This window comes from Lynx rufus, unplaced genomic scaffold (assembly GCF_022079265.1).
Source record: "Lynx rufus isolate CCGP_SWC_20201006 ecotype Redwood Valley unplaced genomic scaffold, mLynRuf1.p SCAF_20, whole genome shotgun sequence".
Lineage (NCBI taxonomy): Eukaryota > Metazoa > Chordata > Mammalia > Carnivora > Felidae > Lynx > Lynx rufus.
In genome coordinates, this window is record NW_025814835.1 from 22,176,247 (window position 1) to 22,193,000 (window position 16,754).

General features: G+C 37.8%; 1 protein-coding gene across 1 annotated transcript in view; it reads right to left on the reverse strand.

Moving 5' to 3' along the window:
* The window catches only part of DCC (DCC netrin 1 receptor), a 753,976-nt gene that overhangs the window by 227,930 nt on the left and 509,292 nt on the right, over positions 1–16,754 (reverse strand). The gene's annotated exons all lie outside the window — the stretch shown is intronic.

The window sequence follows — 16,754 nt, forward strand, 5'->3', positions numbered from 1 at the left end:
TGCTTTGGGACGCAGCGAAGGCAGTCCTGAGAGGAAAATACATTGCAATCCAGGCCTATCTCAAGAAACAAGAAAAATCCCAAATACAAAATCTAACAGCACACCTAAAGGAAATAGAAGCAGAACAGCAAAGGCAGCCTAAACCCAGCAGAAGAAGAGAAATAATAAAGATCAGAGCAGAAATAAACAATATAGAATCTAAAAAAACTGTAGAGCAGATCAATGAAACCAAGAGTTGGTTTTTTGAAAAAATAAACAAAATTGACAAACCGCTAGCCAGGCTTCTCAAAAAGAAAAGGGAGATGACCCAAATAGATAAAATCATGAATGAAAATGGAATGATTACAACCAATCCCTCAGAGATACAAACAATTATCAGGGAATACTATGAAAAATTATATGCCAACAAATTGGACAACCTGGAAGAAATGGACAAATTCCTGAACACCCACACTCTTCCAAAACTCAATCAGGAGGAAAGAGAAAGCTTGAACAGACCCATAACCAGCGAAGAAATTGAATCGGTTATCAAAAATCTCCCAACAAATAAGAGTCCAGGACCAGATGGCTTCCCAGGGGAGTTCTACCAGACGTTTAAAGCAGAGATAATACCTATCCTTCTCAAGCTATTCCAAGAAATAGAAAGGGAAGGAAAACTTCCAGACTCATTCTATGAAGCCAGTATTACTTTGATTCCTAAACCAGACAGAGACCCAGTAAAAAAAGAGAACTACAGGCCAATATCCCTGATGAATATGGATGCCAAAATTCTCAATAAGATACTAGCAAATCGAATTCAACAGCATATAAAAAGAATTATTCACCATGATCAAGTGGGATTCATTCCTGGGATGCAGGGCTGGTTCAACATTCGCAAATCAATCAACGTGATACATCACATTAACAAAAAAAAAGAGAAGAACCATATGATCCTGTCAATCGATGCAGAAAAGGCCTTTGACAAAATCCAGCACCCTTTCTTAATAAAAACCCTTGAGAAAGTCGGGATAGAAGGAACATACTTAAAGATCATAAAAGCCATTTATGAAAAGCCCACAGCTAACATCATCCTCAACGGGGAAAAACTGAGAGCTTTTTCCCTGAGATCAGGAACACGACAGGGATGCCCACTCTCACCGTTGCTGTTTAACATAGTGCTGGAAGTTCTAGCATCAGCAATCAGGCAACAAAAGGAAATCAAAGGCATCAAAATTGGCAAAGATGAAGTCAAGCTTTCGCTTTTTGCAGATGACATGATATTGTACATGGAAAATCCGATAGACTCCACCAAAAGTCTGCTAGAACTGATACATGAATTCAGCAAAGTTGCAGGATACAAAATCAATGTACAGAAATCAGTTGCATTCTTATACACTAACAATGAAGCCACAGAAAGACAAATAAAGAAACTGATCCCATTCACAATTGCACCAAGAAGCATAAAATACCTAGGAATAAATCTAACCAAAGATGTAAAGGATCTGTATGCTGAAAACTATAGAAAGCTTATGAAGGTAATTGAAGAAGATTTAAAGAAATGGAAAGACATTCCCTGCTCATGGATTGGAAAAATAAATATTGTCAAAATGTCAATACTACCCAAAGCTATCTACACATTCAATGCAATCCCAATCAAAATTGCACCAGCATTCTTCTCGAAACTAGAACAAGCAATCCTAAAATTCATATGGAACCACAAAAGGCCCCGAATAGCCAAAGGAATTTTGAAGAAGAAGACCAAAGCAGGAGGCATCACAATCCCAGACTTCAGCCTCTACTACAAAGCTGTCATCATCAAGACAGCATGGTATTGGCACAAAAACAGACACACAGACCAATGGAATAGAATAGAAACCCCAGAACTAGACCCACAAACATATGGCCAACTCATCTTTGACAAAGCAGGAAAGAACATCCAATGGAAAAAAGACAGCCTCTTTAACAAATGGTGCTGGGAGAACTGGACAGCAACATGCAGAAGGTTGAAACTAGACCACTTTCTCACACCATTTACAAAAATAAACTCAAAATGGATAAAGGACCTAAATGTGAGACAGGAAACCATCAGAACCTTAGAGGAGAAAGCAGGAAAAGACCTCTCTGACCTCAGCCGTAGCAATCTCTTACTCGACACATCCCCAAAGGCAAGGGAATTAAAAGCAAAAGTGAATTACTGGGACCTTATGAAGATAAAAAGCTTCTGCACAGCAAAGGAAACAACCAACAAAACTAAAAGGCAACCAACGGAATGGGAAAAGATATTTGCAAATGACATATCGGACAAAGGGCTAGTATCTAAAATCTATAAAGAGCTCACCAAACTCCACACCCGAAAAACAAATAACCCAGTGAAGAAATGGGCAGAAAACATGAATAGACACTTCTCTAAAGAAGACATCCAGATGGCCAACAGGCACATGAAAAGATGTTCAGCGTCGCTCCTTATCAGGGAAATACAAATCAAAACCACACTCAGGTATCACCTCACGCCAGTCAGTGTGGCCAAAATGAACAAATCAGGAGACTATAGATGCTGGAGAGGATGTGGAGAAACGGGAACCCTCTTGCACTGTTGGTGGGAATGCAAATTGGTGCAGCCGCTCTGGAAAGCAGTGTGGAGGTTCCTCAGAAAATTAAAAATAGACCTACCCTATGACCCAGCAATAGCACTGCTAGGAATCTACCCAAGGGATACAGGAGTACTGATGCATAGGGGCACTTGTACCCCAATGTTCATAGCAGCACTCTCAACAATAGCCAAATTGTGGAAAGAGCCTAAATGTCCATCAACTGATGAATGGATAAAGAAATTGTGGTTTATATACACAATGGAATACTACGTGGCAATGAGAAAAAATGAAATATGGCCTTTTGTAGCAACGTGGATGGAACTGGAGAGTGTGATGCTAAGTGAAATAAGCCATACAGAGAAAGACAGATACCATATGGTTTCACTCTTATGTGGATCCTGAGAAACTTAACAGGAACCCATGGGGGAGGGGAAGGAAAAAAAAAAAAAAAAAAAAAAAAAGGACGTTAGAGTGGGAGAGAGCCAAAGCATAAGAGACTGTTAAAATCTGAGAACAAACTGAGGGTTGATGGGGGGTGGGAGGGAGGGGCGGGTGGGTGATGGGTATTGAGGAGGGCACCTTTTGGGATGAGCACTGGGTGTTGTATGGAAACCAATTTGTCAATAAACTTCATATAAAAAAAAAAAACTTAAAGTCAATAAAATTTGGTCATTCACATTGCCAGTGATAACCCTGTTGAATCTACTATCACATTAGGTGTGGAAACAGAAGAACTACCAGAAAAGCAAAACAGACAGGAAATTAAACAGAAGAGAACTTTACTACTGCTGGTTCATTTTTTGGTGATTTTTGCTCATGGTAGTATCATGATCAATTTCTCAAAATAGCAATGTCTTTTTCTTTTCTTTTCTTTTCTTTTTTTACTTGACTCCAATGACAGTCTTTGGCAAAACCTTTTTGCTCCTCTATGTAATACAATGAAATAAAGGAAGCCAGTAAAAGAGCTGAATGAAAGGACTATCAATTTAAAAACAATTAAAGAGAATTCTTTCTCTGTGACATATTTAGTCAGAGTATAAAATTTAGGGCCAAGGGAGATCAAATAGTTCACTGCCTTTTCCAAAGGTCAGTATAATTTTGTAGCAATTGCAGTGGTGACAGAGAGAAAAAAACAAAAAAACAACAAAAAAAGTCAAGCTCTCTCCAGCTCCACTGCACAATAATCTGTACCTTCTCAAGACTTGTATAACAGTGATAGCCTAAAGCTCAAAATCTAGCACTGGACTACATATGGGCTTATCTTGTTCTCTAATTGTTTGTAGAATGCATCTTCTGTAATGGGAAGGCAATCACAGTCAACTAACTCCACTGTTCTGCAAAGCTGAGATCTTTCCTCCCTATCCTGATCATGCACTAGAGGCATCAAAATACTAATTATCTTCATTTGAGTTGATTGGCAATTCGACATTTTCACTGAAGTTAGATTTTACAACCAGAGGACAAGATTTCAGAGTTGCAGCCTTGAAGCAGAAACAGTTCTCTTCTGCCCTTTAGAATGCACCCTAACCAAGATGTAATTTTCTAGGGCTCAATGCTTTGTGCACTGCAATGAAAGCACAAGAATCATCTGGAGAATCTTGTTAAACGCAGATTTGGATTCAGTTGGATGAATCTGAAACCTGAGACTGCATTTCTAACAAGATCCTAGGTCATGCTGGGGCTGATGCTGTTGGCCAAGAGACAATGCTTTGACCAAAGACACTTAGGTACTTTGTCTTAAAAGCAAATGTCAGTCCATTTTAGGCCTCTAGTTTCTGAATAAAATCAGGAAGCATAGCCATCTAAAATATGGATAGGAGTCCAGTTGGGCTTTTCAAACTGATCTCTCCTTATTTCAGTAAGAATAATATGCTTCTAAAAATCCAAATTAATTCTAGGAGTTGATCTATTTAGTCTTCTATACAACTTGCAGTGATATCTTTGCCCACAGAAAACCATTTCATCTTAGCTTGGCATCTAAGGTTCTTTGTAAACGGTACCTAAACTACTGTTAAATTATATTTCTTCCTTTGTACAAGATGCCCTTACTCACCTGCCACACATATTTACTTGGTTTAAGTTAATAATTTCCCCATACCTGGAAAACATTTCTTCGACTTCTCCACTGTTCCTTTTCCTTCTTTAATATCAGTTCAAATGTTACATTCTCCTTGAAGTTTCCCTTAATCTTCCTCTTCCTCCAAATTCTTACTTAGAGGTAACTGTTCCTTCTCTTGTATTCCTACATAAATTTGGGCTATGCACCCAATTATACTGAAGCAAATAGTATTGAGACAGGGAAACCAAAGGGACCCCATGAGAGAAAGAGATTGTTTTGTTTTTTTTAATTCCTTTGCTTCTTATACAGCTTCTATTCTTGCTAGGGCCAGCATCCCTATCCCATTGTACACATGCCTCAGAATGCAAATAAAGTATGTCCTCTTGTAAGCAACATGGAGTTAATGATTTCTCTAGAACACAGAACACTTCAGGAAGGACTAAGTGAGAATGATCGGATGAAGATATCATAAGTGTATTCCAGAATACTGGCTCTTGCCGTCTCAATGCAATGACCCTTGGCTTCAGGGAATAAGTTATTTATGATGGACACCTGGACCTTTTCCTCATTATGACCAGTTCCTGGATGCCTGAGAGGACATATGCACTAGGCCAGTTCGTCAATAAAACCCCCGGATCCTGAACAAAGACAAGACTCCCTCTTTTCCTGTCTGTATCTCTCTCTACATCCTCAGTAAACTTCGCTTTCACCTCCTGTTGGCTCATGTTTGATTTCTATTCTGTGTGAAGCCAAGGACCCTCTTGGGCTGGTCCTATGGGGACCACCCCACACACAAACTGTATACTTGGACCCAGACTGCTTGCATCAGTATTGTAATTAAAACTACAGTCTCTGGAGACAGCTGTGCATTAATTCATTCAACTGGTCCTATTGTGACTTCTGTGGCTTATAAAGGTTACCAATACAAAGTCCGTGCTTTAAGGAACCTACAGGCTGGTATGGAGAAACAAACACATAGATACAAAAGACGATTTCAACTACTGATATATTCTGTGAAGATAATAGATCAAGGGAATGTGGTTGAGAGTAATGGTTGGGAGACAGATGCTGTTAGCTAGGAGGTTTGGCAAGATATTTCTGAGAAAGTGATATTCGTGTTATCTGAAACCTGGATGATAAGATGGAGGTACACATCTAAAGATCTGGAGGAAGGTTTTCAAAACTGAAGGAACACCAAGGGCAAATATCCTTAGTACTAAAAAAGGCATTTTTGGTTTATGACATGTCAGATGCTGAAGACAATGCATGAGGCAGATGAGGAACAAAGAGAGGAGAAATTGAGTAAAAAGAAAACAAAACACCAAAAAGATGTGATTCTATCAGTGCCAGCAACATGACTCAAGATCATCAGAAAGTATTAAAAAAGAGAAAAAGATCCATAACCGCTCCACAAAAAAGCTTTGAGATTCTTCCCACCTGCCTGTCTCTACCACAGAAGAGAATGTGTTACCAAGAACAGCAAATACTCAAGTACACTTTGGGTTTCCCCCATAAGTTGTGTAATGGGTCTGGTCTAGAAGGCCAAAAGAAAATCTAGTCTACACTGACAAGTAACTGATATGCTGAATTTTCTCCACCAATTCAGCACTCAGTGTCAGCTGGTGTCACATATAATCTCCAGTCCCATTAGAATCGCAGGCACATGGTAAAGAACAGAGATGCAGATTGTATGGTATCCTCCCACACACTTACTTCATACCTAGAAATCATATGTAATGAAAGCATATTGAAATCTACGCCACCGAAAATCTTTACAAACATAACACTGCCCACCATAGCAAGTTTGTTCCAAATAACGTGAAAAAGAAACTTTGAGAGGTAGAACTGTCACCTGATTATGAGATGCTGGATAACGTAGAAACAATCATGACTCCTTCAATTTAGCCTCTACACACAATCCATGATGGATATCACATGCTATGCTTCTTCTGTAAAATCAATAATGTCCCTCACACACATTGTCCTCACAGAATCATCAGGGGACTTTAAATTCATTAATATCAGTTTACATACCTATAATTTATTTAAAAATTAAATATATGACAGTGTCTTTGAAAAGTTAGAGCATGGTTTCCTCCCACTGTGCCTCATCCTCCCTCCATCCCCTAACTCATTTTAAAAACATTTGGAAACATTCCTTTTAAACTTATCTTGCAGCTTGTCAATGATGCTTCTCTTTTCCACATCCCTTAATTAACTCTTTTCCTCAGGCTTGCCTGGGGCCCTATTGATTTCTTTTGCCTGCACAATGTTACCAGTGGAAAGGAGCTGCTTTGTTACGACTGTAGAGCACATGTGCTGGCATCTCACAGATGTGCCAGGGCCACATGTGTGATATGTGGGCTCACTTGAAATAACTCACTTGGACAAGAGAAGTGAGCCCCTAAATTGCTGCTGAGTTGAAAGGAAGATTCGTATTGAAGTGAGTAGGGTGAAAAAAGAAACAAACCAGAGTAACAGAAATAGATGCAACCCAAGGAGATGAATTATGGGGGGAACAGGATGCAATGTGTAGAAGAACAATCATTTCGATGGCACAGGAGCCCAGTGAAACAAATCCAGAATTTATTTGCAAATAGTCAGCTCTCAGGCAACACTTGTAGAATTTAACATTTAATTTTTAAAGTGGAATGCAGCACCAAATGATGTTCTTGACAGAAAGGACTTTCAATTGAATGATTTGAGGGTTTTTAGAAATATATATATTTTAATGACATTTGCTCTTAAAATTCTAACAAGTGCACAATTTGCTAATTCTACCCATCAGGCTTCATTTGACTACCACACACTATAGCCATTTAGCCATCTCTCTCTCTCTCTCTCTCTCTCTCTCTCTCTCTCTCTCTCTCTCAATCTCTATCTCTCTATCTATCATCTGTAAAAGTGAATCAGGTCAGATGTTGCGGTTCATGTACAGGCAACTATATCAACTACAAATAGTAAGAGCACAAAAGGGACAATTCTTACCCACCTTAAGAGATTCAGAGGCTCATGTATAATTTCTTATTAGGAAAAAAAACCATCATAAGGTGATTATTATTCACAAGAGCTCATACTTTCGGCTCTGTGTGACTAAATGAGATTATGATATCTTAAATATAATCGCAACATCACTACATTTAATTTACAACTCTGTACCACTTGTCTGCATGTGGCTGATCTTGCTGCACTTGAAAATGCAGAAATAATCAAGCTAAATTATTTCCATTTAGTAATGGATCATTATCCCTCTTTTACTATTTGCTACTGACTCATAATCAAGATTCGGATCCAATCAATAATTGTGTTCTTTTCTCACTAGAGTAATTTGTATTTCTAGATCTGTGTTGAGCTTTTTATTTATCGCCATGTGAAGCATCATTCTTAGAGAATCATATAGTAATTTTTGATGACATTTAAAATACTCTTTAAGAGAACTGCTTTTCTGAAACAATAGAAAAGATCACATAATTATTTGAAATTCATTTGCTAATGAAAATATTAAGAAGTGAGTATCGCTACCTCAATCCAGTGCAAGGCACTAAGTACTCTCACACTTGAAAAGGTTTCTTAAAAAAGACGCAAAAGCTGGAGTTGAACCAAAGTGTTTAGAATTGTGTTTGGCCCCAAGTAGGCATCCAATAAACAAGTGCTGAATCAATAAATGGGCAAATTAATGAATCCGTGAATTCCACAAAGAAATAAAAATTATCTGAGATATGAAGAAATGTGACATCAGCAGATCCATACCAATTCATCATTCGAATCAGGACCATTGTGTAATGATAACTAGAAAAAAATTGTGTGTATCATTGAAAGAACATTTTGGAAAAGAATACCAATTGACAATTCCTTGAGAAAGGATGCATTTCAAAACTCAAATCTGATATCATTCTATGATGGGAATAATCATTCATCAAAAATAATCTTACATAGAAATATGTAATTTATAATATAGTATATTCCTGGAATTTTTATTAGTTAATCCTATATTTCCTCTTATTTTGGATCTGAAAAATAGGTTAAGGAAAACCCACTCTACTTCTCAGGCCTTTTCGACCTAAAGCTAAATGAGCATGCCATCTGATTAACTCAGGCAAATAGGCATTACTAAATGGATTCAGATCAGTCAAGTCAGTTGCTTGCCTGAATCAACTACTTGTATAAACAAATTAACCAGTCAATTCTGCCAACAGACTAAGTTCTCCTATCTCTGCAAAGAAGACCAGCCACTCTGAAGCAGAAAAGATACAATTAAAACATCTTACCATAGCACAGCCAACTGAGCAAAATTGGTGTGAAGTTAATGGAGGGTACACAATAGCCTTTTCCTTAAAAAAGAAGCTTTAAATAGAAAATTGCTGTGTCTATTAACTATATCAACAGGCAAGGAGACAATAGATTCGCTGGTCTTTCATTACCCCATAGCAATTCTAAATTAACTTAAGCTGACAAGAGGAGGCACATTGTCAGGCAGCCTCAAAAATAGAGCCAGTGACTCTCAACTCTTGATACTTATGCCCTATGTAACCCTCTCCTCTAGACTCTCGATGAGATTTACTGACTTGCTTCCAATAAGTGAAATACAGCAAGACTGATGGTCACAGGAAAACTATGTCTTCTGTCTTGAGTTGCCATTTCTCGCTGGCTTGCTCTGAGGGAAGGAAGCTGCCATGCTGTAAACTACCTATGGAGAAGTCCATGTGAAAAAGAATTGGTGTGCCTGGCCAGTGGCCAGCAGTGCCTGGGCACTGCCGACTGTGACATATGTGAGCTTTGAAGCAGATCCTCCCCAGTCAAGCTTGGAGGTGAGACCACAGCTCCAGTCCACACCTTGATGACAAATCCTAGTTAGAGACCTTGAGCTAGAGACACTGAGCTAAACTGTGCCTGGATTCCTGACTCACAGAAACTGGGAGATAACATATGTTTGTTGCTTTAAGTCACAAAGTTTAGGGATAATTTGCTATGCAGCAATAGATAACTCTCTCACATTGCTTCCTTCACTTCACAGGTAGTGATACAGTTAAAAACCACCTTCAGATATCTCATCTGTATCGATGATGGTGGCCTGTTTAGAAAAATTGCATTCAGTGGTGCTTATCTAGATTGTAGACAAACAAGTACTCATAAATACCGAGTAAAATACTCCAGCATCATATACGCTTGGCATACAGATGGAAACTTAGCCTTGGAGGATAATAGATAGAGTGGTGAGCGGCAAAGTCTTGAGGCCAAATTGCCTGGATTCAACACTCGTCTCTAATAGGTAATAGCTGTGCTCCACTGCGCTAGTTATCAAAGCTTTTGTGTTTCATCTCTCTCTCAGTAAAATGGGAAACAGTACTTACCTCAGAGGGTACTGTGAGAATGAAATAATTAAACAAATTTAGTGTACTTAGAATAGTACCTGAGATACAGTAGGCATAATGTAGGTTTTACTTGCTTATGTTGGAAAAGAAATCCTGAAATTATTACATCAAAACTCTAGAAGCATGCTCATAACAGGAGGAAGAACTTTGGGTAAATCTGAAAAGTTCAAATCTGTAGAAATTAGAGTGATTAAACACAATTCTCAAAGGCTAACAATTGGTACCAATGTGCCATATGGTATTTTGGAGGTAATTACATTTTCTGCATCATGAGGCATACAGTGAAATTGTAAGAAGTTGTGAATCTTTTATTTCAAAGTTTATTCTAATCATTTTAGGGTAAAGCCTCCCAGTATATGAATCCCAGGAAACAGGTTGACATTCATACCTTTAAACAAGCCTTCAAATCAGCCATTTCAATGATAAGGTCTGCCTAATTTCTGGGATTGACACCATTTAACTGATCACATATAATTAAGTTTTTAAGGTGATTTTGAATATCTTGCTCTTTCTATAGAATAATCTTCAGCACTTTGCCCCCTCTACAAATAAAAAAAAAGGCAAAGTATCACGAAAACTTCTAACTGGGTAGCCTTTATTATAGTTAAAGTATTTGAACCAACATTTTCAAAGCAACTTGCATTAGCTTAAAAAGATTTCTCAAATCCTCACTATGTTTGAACCAAAGTACCTTGGAGCCAAGAACTTATGGATAGTACTCTGAGGCAAGTGGGTGAACTATTGATATTTTGTGTCTGTGTTAAAAAATGAAAAGGCAAAACTCTCAGGGATCATCTCTTTTGCTCTCCTCCCTGGCTAGAACAAGGTTGTCTGTTACATGCTTCACTACTACTGGTTCCTGCCCAGCGTGAACAGTGGGCTTGATCAGCCTGGATTCTCCATTATCTCATGAATGTTCCGCACTCCTTCCCTAACCACTGCTTCAAACGTTATTCCTGTTATATGTCAATTACACCTCAATAAAGCTGAGGGAGAAAAGAATGCTATACTCTCCTAGAAGTCTCATTCTCTCCTTCAACATCCCAAGCCTTAATCTACTCGAATGCCATCCATTCTCCAGGCCAAATTCAAGGAGGTCCATCTGTAGAAAGCACTCAGCTTACATGAGATATGGACACTAAACTCAAGTTATACATGTATGACTTCTGGGTTTGCAGCCAGCTGTGCAGTTGAAGACTGTTTCTAAAAATGTTTTTGCCTAAGCTTCCTCAACTATAAAATGAGGTTAATAACAGAACTGGCCATGTGGAGCTCTTAAATGAACCAATAATATAATATGCATCGACCACTTAGCATTGTGCCTAGCAAGAAACAGGTTCTCGGAAGACATTAATAGTTAAAGTTATTGTCATTAGTATTATCACTGCTGCTATTGTTAATGTTCTACAGCTTTCTCTTCTCCTATTTCTTGTATACGAGAGAAAATTTTTCTCTTCTTTTTTTTTTTTCTCCTAGGACCTGAGTTGACATGCTGAGGAGAGGAAAGTATAGTTGAAAAAATCACCTGCGGCGGAACTTTGTGCCCAAGGATAAGGATTAGGTTTTGGTGTAAAATAGAACATTGCTACTAAATTTAGGACATCAGAATTAAACCTCTTTCAATTTGGCAAATGCAAGAATAATTAATATATGTGTGTTGTTAAAGTGCAATAGAGAAAACAAAAACTTACATTTTTGTTAAAATTACATTTTTTTTCATTTTGTAACAAATAAATGGAGACACGCTAATTATTTCATCAAACTGATCGAGCAAAATAAAACGTTAACCCCATGTGCACATTCACAAGCATGCATATATACACACAGCATGCACACCTCTATCAGAATAATGAATTAGGTATTTTTGTTCTGAACTCTAAACTTGAGCAAAACTTGTCCCTGAGATGCTTTTCCTACTGAAGCCATCAGCTCACTAATGAACAATATTCTCTCCTCTGAAAACACATTTCTAGTGTAAATGACCTGGAGACTACGGTCTATAAAGAGCAATTGCCCTCTATCCCAAAGGTACTTTTTGTAATCCTACTCCCCCCTCTGCTCAGCCATCCTCATTCTGTACAACTCCTCTCCACAGGCCAAGTCCGGTCCTCTGCTCTTTGGCTGACACAGAGTAACAGCATCTGTGGCCGCTCATCCTGTTCAAGTTGTCATCTTAAAGACAGGGAAAACAGAATGGAATGAGGCCTCCTGAAATCAATGTGACAGCACCACGATTCCCCTATAAGAACATTGCTGTCTTAAACTTATGAGAGTTCGGCAGCTGGACAGAGATATGAATCCTGTCATTTTTTTAAGGCCAAATAACAAAGGGAAGGAAGAAAGGAAGATGAGAATGACATTGCAAATGAGAAAATTGAAGGCTGAGAAATCCTGATTAGACACATTCTTGAGAAGAGCTTATTGAATATGTAAGAAGGCATTTTATATCTTAACATTTTCCTGGGTAAAAGAAAAAAAAAGACATTTCTTAATTTTAATCCAATATGCCTAATAAAGTGATAATGCTTTTGATTTTAAATTGTAGTAAGTTGGAAGCACATGTTTTTCTGCCTCATATAATCTATGTGAGTCTACCTAATAAATTCAACCTATTTACCACATGTTCTATTTACACTGGTATGTGTAAATCATATTATTCTCACTTGAATTGTTAAAATCTTTTTTTTTTGACAAATCTAAAAAAAAATCATGATGCTTCAGGGCACAGAAGAAATGACCCCCTAGTGGAAAAAATATCCTTTGAAAGAAAGCCAGCAACAACACTTAATATTAATCTTGTTTCAGACTAAATTTACTTCAGAGGCCTTCTACAAACTCATTTTTGCTGTCTGTGTTCAAGTGGAAATCAAATATTACAGATACAATGGAAGCTCTCAGCTACCCCAAAAGTAATAAGTTTGCAATACAGTTTTCTCACAGGGGAATCTCAGAATGCTTTGAAGTTCTTACCTTTTTATGCCTACAAAATAATTTTATCTGTGGTTATAATATAAATGAATCTTCTTCAGATGTGGCGAATCTGTGCCAGGTTTGGATTTTATTTAGTATTATACTTTGGAAATCTTGCTATTCACAGAGCTCAATGTGTTTGAATTATGTCCCCTCAATCTGAAACATAGAGTATTGCCCATTCCTCATTAACAATATTGCAGATATGCTTGGAAGTAAGCATTTAAAAATACAAGATCCCAACTCTCACAGCTCTGAAAGTAAGGGACAAATTTCAGGCAAGTATCAAGATATAGAGTGAGAAAAAGTGACCAGGAATCTTATCCAGCCGAAACCAACATATGAGGAAACTATGTAGTTATGTTTAGCAATGACATAGCTGCTTTGTAGTTTAAGTGGTACTTAACAGTTTGAACATGACCGTTTAAAATTTTTGGTCAAGGGTTTTTACTCTAGCCAATGTTCTCTAATTGAGGAATAGAAGCAAAAATGGTAAATAAAGGAAACTATTTCATTATTCCTTTCCAAAGGGGCCCAAGATAGACATTTGGCTCTCCTGGGGGATACACTCACTTTAGAGTATTAAAATAAAAAATACACAGTCAGGAAAGAGAAAAGTTAGTCTCAAGAAAAAGAGTACAGATATTACCTCACACCTGTCAGCATGGCTAGAATAAAAAACTCAAGAAACAACAATGTTGGCAAAGATGAGAAAAAGGAACCCTCCTGCACCATTAGTGGGAATACAAACTGATTCAGTCACTGTGGAAGACAGTATGGAGGTTCCTCAAAAAATTAAACATGGAACTAACCTATCATCTAGTAATCACACTATTGGGTATTTATCCAAAGAATATGAAAACCTGATTCAAAAGGATGTCTGCACCTCTATGTTTATGGCAGCATTATTTATAATAGCCCAATTATGGAAGCCTCCCTATCTATCATCGATAGATAAACGGCTAAATAAGAGGTGATATGTACATACAAGGGAATTGTATTCTTCAGCCATTTGCAATGATATAGATGGAGCTAAGAGAGAGTCTTCTGCTAAGTGAAAGAAGCCAGTCAGAGAAAGACAAATACCACATGATTTCACTCATATGTGGAATTTCAGAAACAAAACAAATGGGCAAGGTGGGAAAAAGACAAGCCACGAAACAGACTCTTAACTACTGAGAGCAAACTAACAGTTACCAGAGGGGAGGTGGGTGGGGGATGGGTGAAATAGATGATAGGGATTAAGGAGTACACTTGTCATGATGAGCACTGGCTGACATATGGAATTGTTGAATTAGTAATATAGCATATGTATGTTAAAAAAAAAAGAAAAAAAAGAAGTAAAACTTCATAGAAATTCTAGACTGGTATGAATTTGAGGTCTCTGATCTGATGGTTGGTTTAGATTTTGATGGGTAGGAAGAAGTAGGGAAAACAAGCCACAGTAGGAAAGAGAGCAAGCAAAGCTCAGAGGTAGAAAATTGCATGGAATGACTATGGAAGGAAGAACACTACAGTAGAGTTCAAGCCAGAGAATGGCAGGAGACTAGTTTTGGAAAGGTGGCATGAACCTCCATCCTGAATGATGAGTCCAATGTATTTAACAGAGGAACCTGTAAGAGCAGAGGTATCGTCATCAGAAAATGGATTCTTGGGAATAGAGTCAAAGGAAGTGGGGAGGGTAATTGCTTCTGGGTCTGAATTTCTGGGTTTGATGTAATGGGGAGGAGCCCTGTAAACCTCTGAAAGGCCCAGGTAAGAGGTCAGAGGTAAGGATTACTATTAAGAGTCATTAGTATGTGTAACTTTGACATTCTTAGTGATTAAATTTACTTCTGGAACTAAGTAGCATGTGAGCAACTTTACTTTCTCATTTCCCATTATTATTGGAAGGTCAAGGAAGTAGAACAATTAAACCTGACTACACTGATTCCGAAAAACAAAAGAGGCTATGGTCAGTTAGGGAGAGAGAAGATTAAAATGGTCTCCAAATTCCTGAAACATTCTCTTTAGCAGAAGAAAACTTCTTCTGCTGTCAATCATCACATCTATTTTGAATCGGATAATGATCAGTCAACCATTTTCTAGGTCCCCTTTATACTAGCATATTTCTTCAAAGCACAGTACACTCTCAGGACTGAAATTCATCACCCAGAAATTATTTATGACATGCAAAAATTCACCTTTCCCCTCTAATTTCTCATAGGCTGTCACTTCTATTAGGAATATTGAGCCAGGTTAAAGCTCAGAAAACTTAGTGCTAATGAGGCCAAGGACCTAGGTTCTCATTAGTTAGCATTAGGGAAGAAAAGAAAAACACATTACTTTCCATAGACTGTATCCCTAATGCCATCCAGTTAGTTCTGCCAAGGAGTGTGCTTAGTTTAGGAAAGATCCACTTCCCTACGAATAAAAGCATAGGCTGGCTTTCACGGTTCGCTTCTGGGCACATACTGGGGATCATGTGAACAGAAAGCCCTTAACAAATATTTGCTGAATGGTGATACAATACTCTTTAAATAAGAAATCCAGAAATAAAAATTATAAGGTTCCCTTTTCCTCAAAATATTACACAATAGTGTTCAAGCATGTTCTCTGAGAGTAGCTACGACTTCTTTTTCAGGATATGAAAGATGTTCCTATCACATTACTTGACTTTATGGCATGTTGCTCTATCTGTGATGATTTTTTCATCCTCATTCTGTTCAACGAAAAATGATGAGAATTATTGAGCTAAAGGGAGAGCCATCTGACAACGACTTTATAATGAGTTAAGTGTTGAACAGCAGGCCTTTCTGCTGCTGAACTTGAAAGACTGATACCAGCTTTTCCAAATTTAGAAGAGAATCAGAGGTGCCACCAACTCCATCTATGAGATGGACCATTCATTATAGCTAAATGCGTTCAGTGGAGATTGCCCACAAGGTACTAAAAAGATGGGGGTTCTTTTTAATACGACTTCCCTATGTTCTGTGTAAAAGAGTTTCATGGTGAAAGGGATTTACAAACTTAGGAAAATTTAAAGAGGGTTTACCACCATAAGACTCTTCAGAATGTTTCCTATGCTCATGGGATTTGTTAATTTTAGGAGCAAAATATAGGAAATAGGACTTGTGAATTTTAAGAACAAAAGAGAGAAAATTTCCCAAATACATTTATCCCTTATTTAATACACTTTGGGGGCACCTGGCTGGCTCAGTCGGTTAAGCGTCCGACTTTGGCTCAGGTCATGATCTTGTGGTTTGTGAGTTCGAGCCCCGCTTCGGGCTCTGTGCTGACAGCTCAGAGCCTGGAGCCTGCTTCGGAGTCTGTGTCTCCCTCTCTCTCTGCCCCTCCTCTGTTCACACTCTGTCTCTTAACAATAAATGTTAAAAACAAATTAAAAGAAACACTTTGTGAATCATCACATTCCACTTAAAATCAGAGAATGAGCCTTGTGGAAAGTTTAAATCATTGACAACTCTGTGTGCCTTCCCCTTAAAAAAGAACAATAATTTAAAAGTTCCTAAAAAGAATAGTTGCACATTGAGGAAAAAAATACCAGTAGAGCCAGAGCTTATTATGAAATTATTAAAACATTAAAGATACCATGTAATTATAAAAAATATAAAAAGTAACATTTAAAGCTACTGATAGGGTGTATAATCCAGTAAATACGTGATTGGCCATATTAAAAAAAAAAAACAAAACATAAGGCCAAATAAAAACTATATGCACATCTAGTACAAAACTTCTTTGTCTTTTATGTTGAAGATGTCTGGAGCATACACTGGATTCTCCATC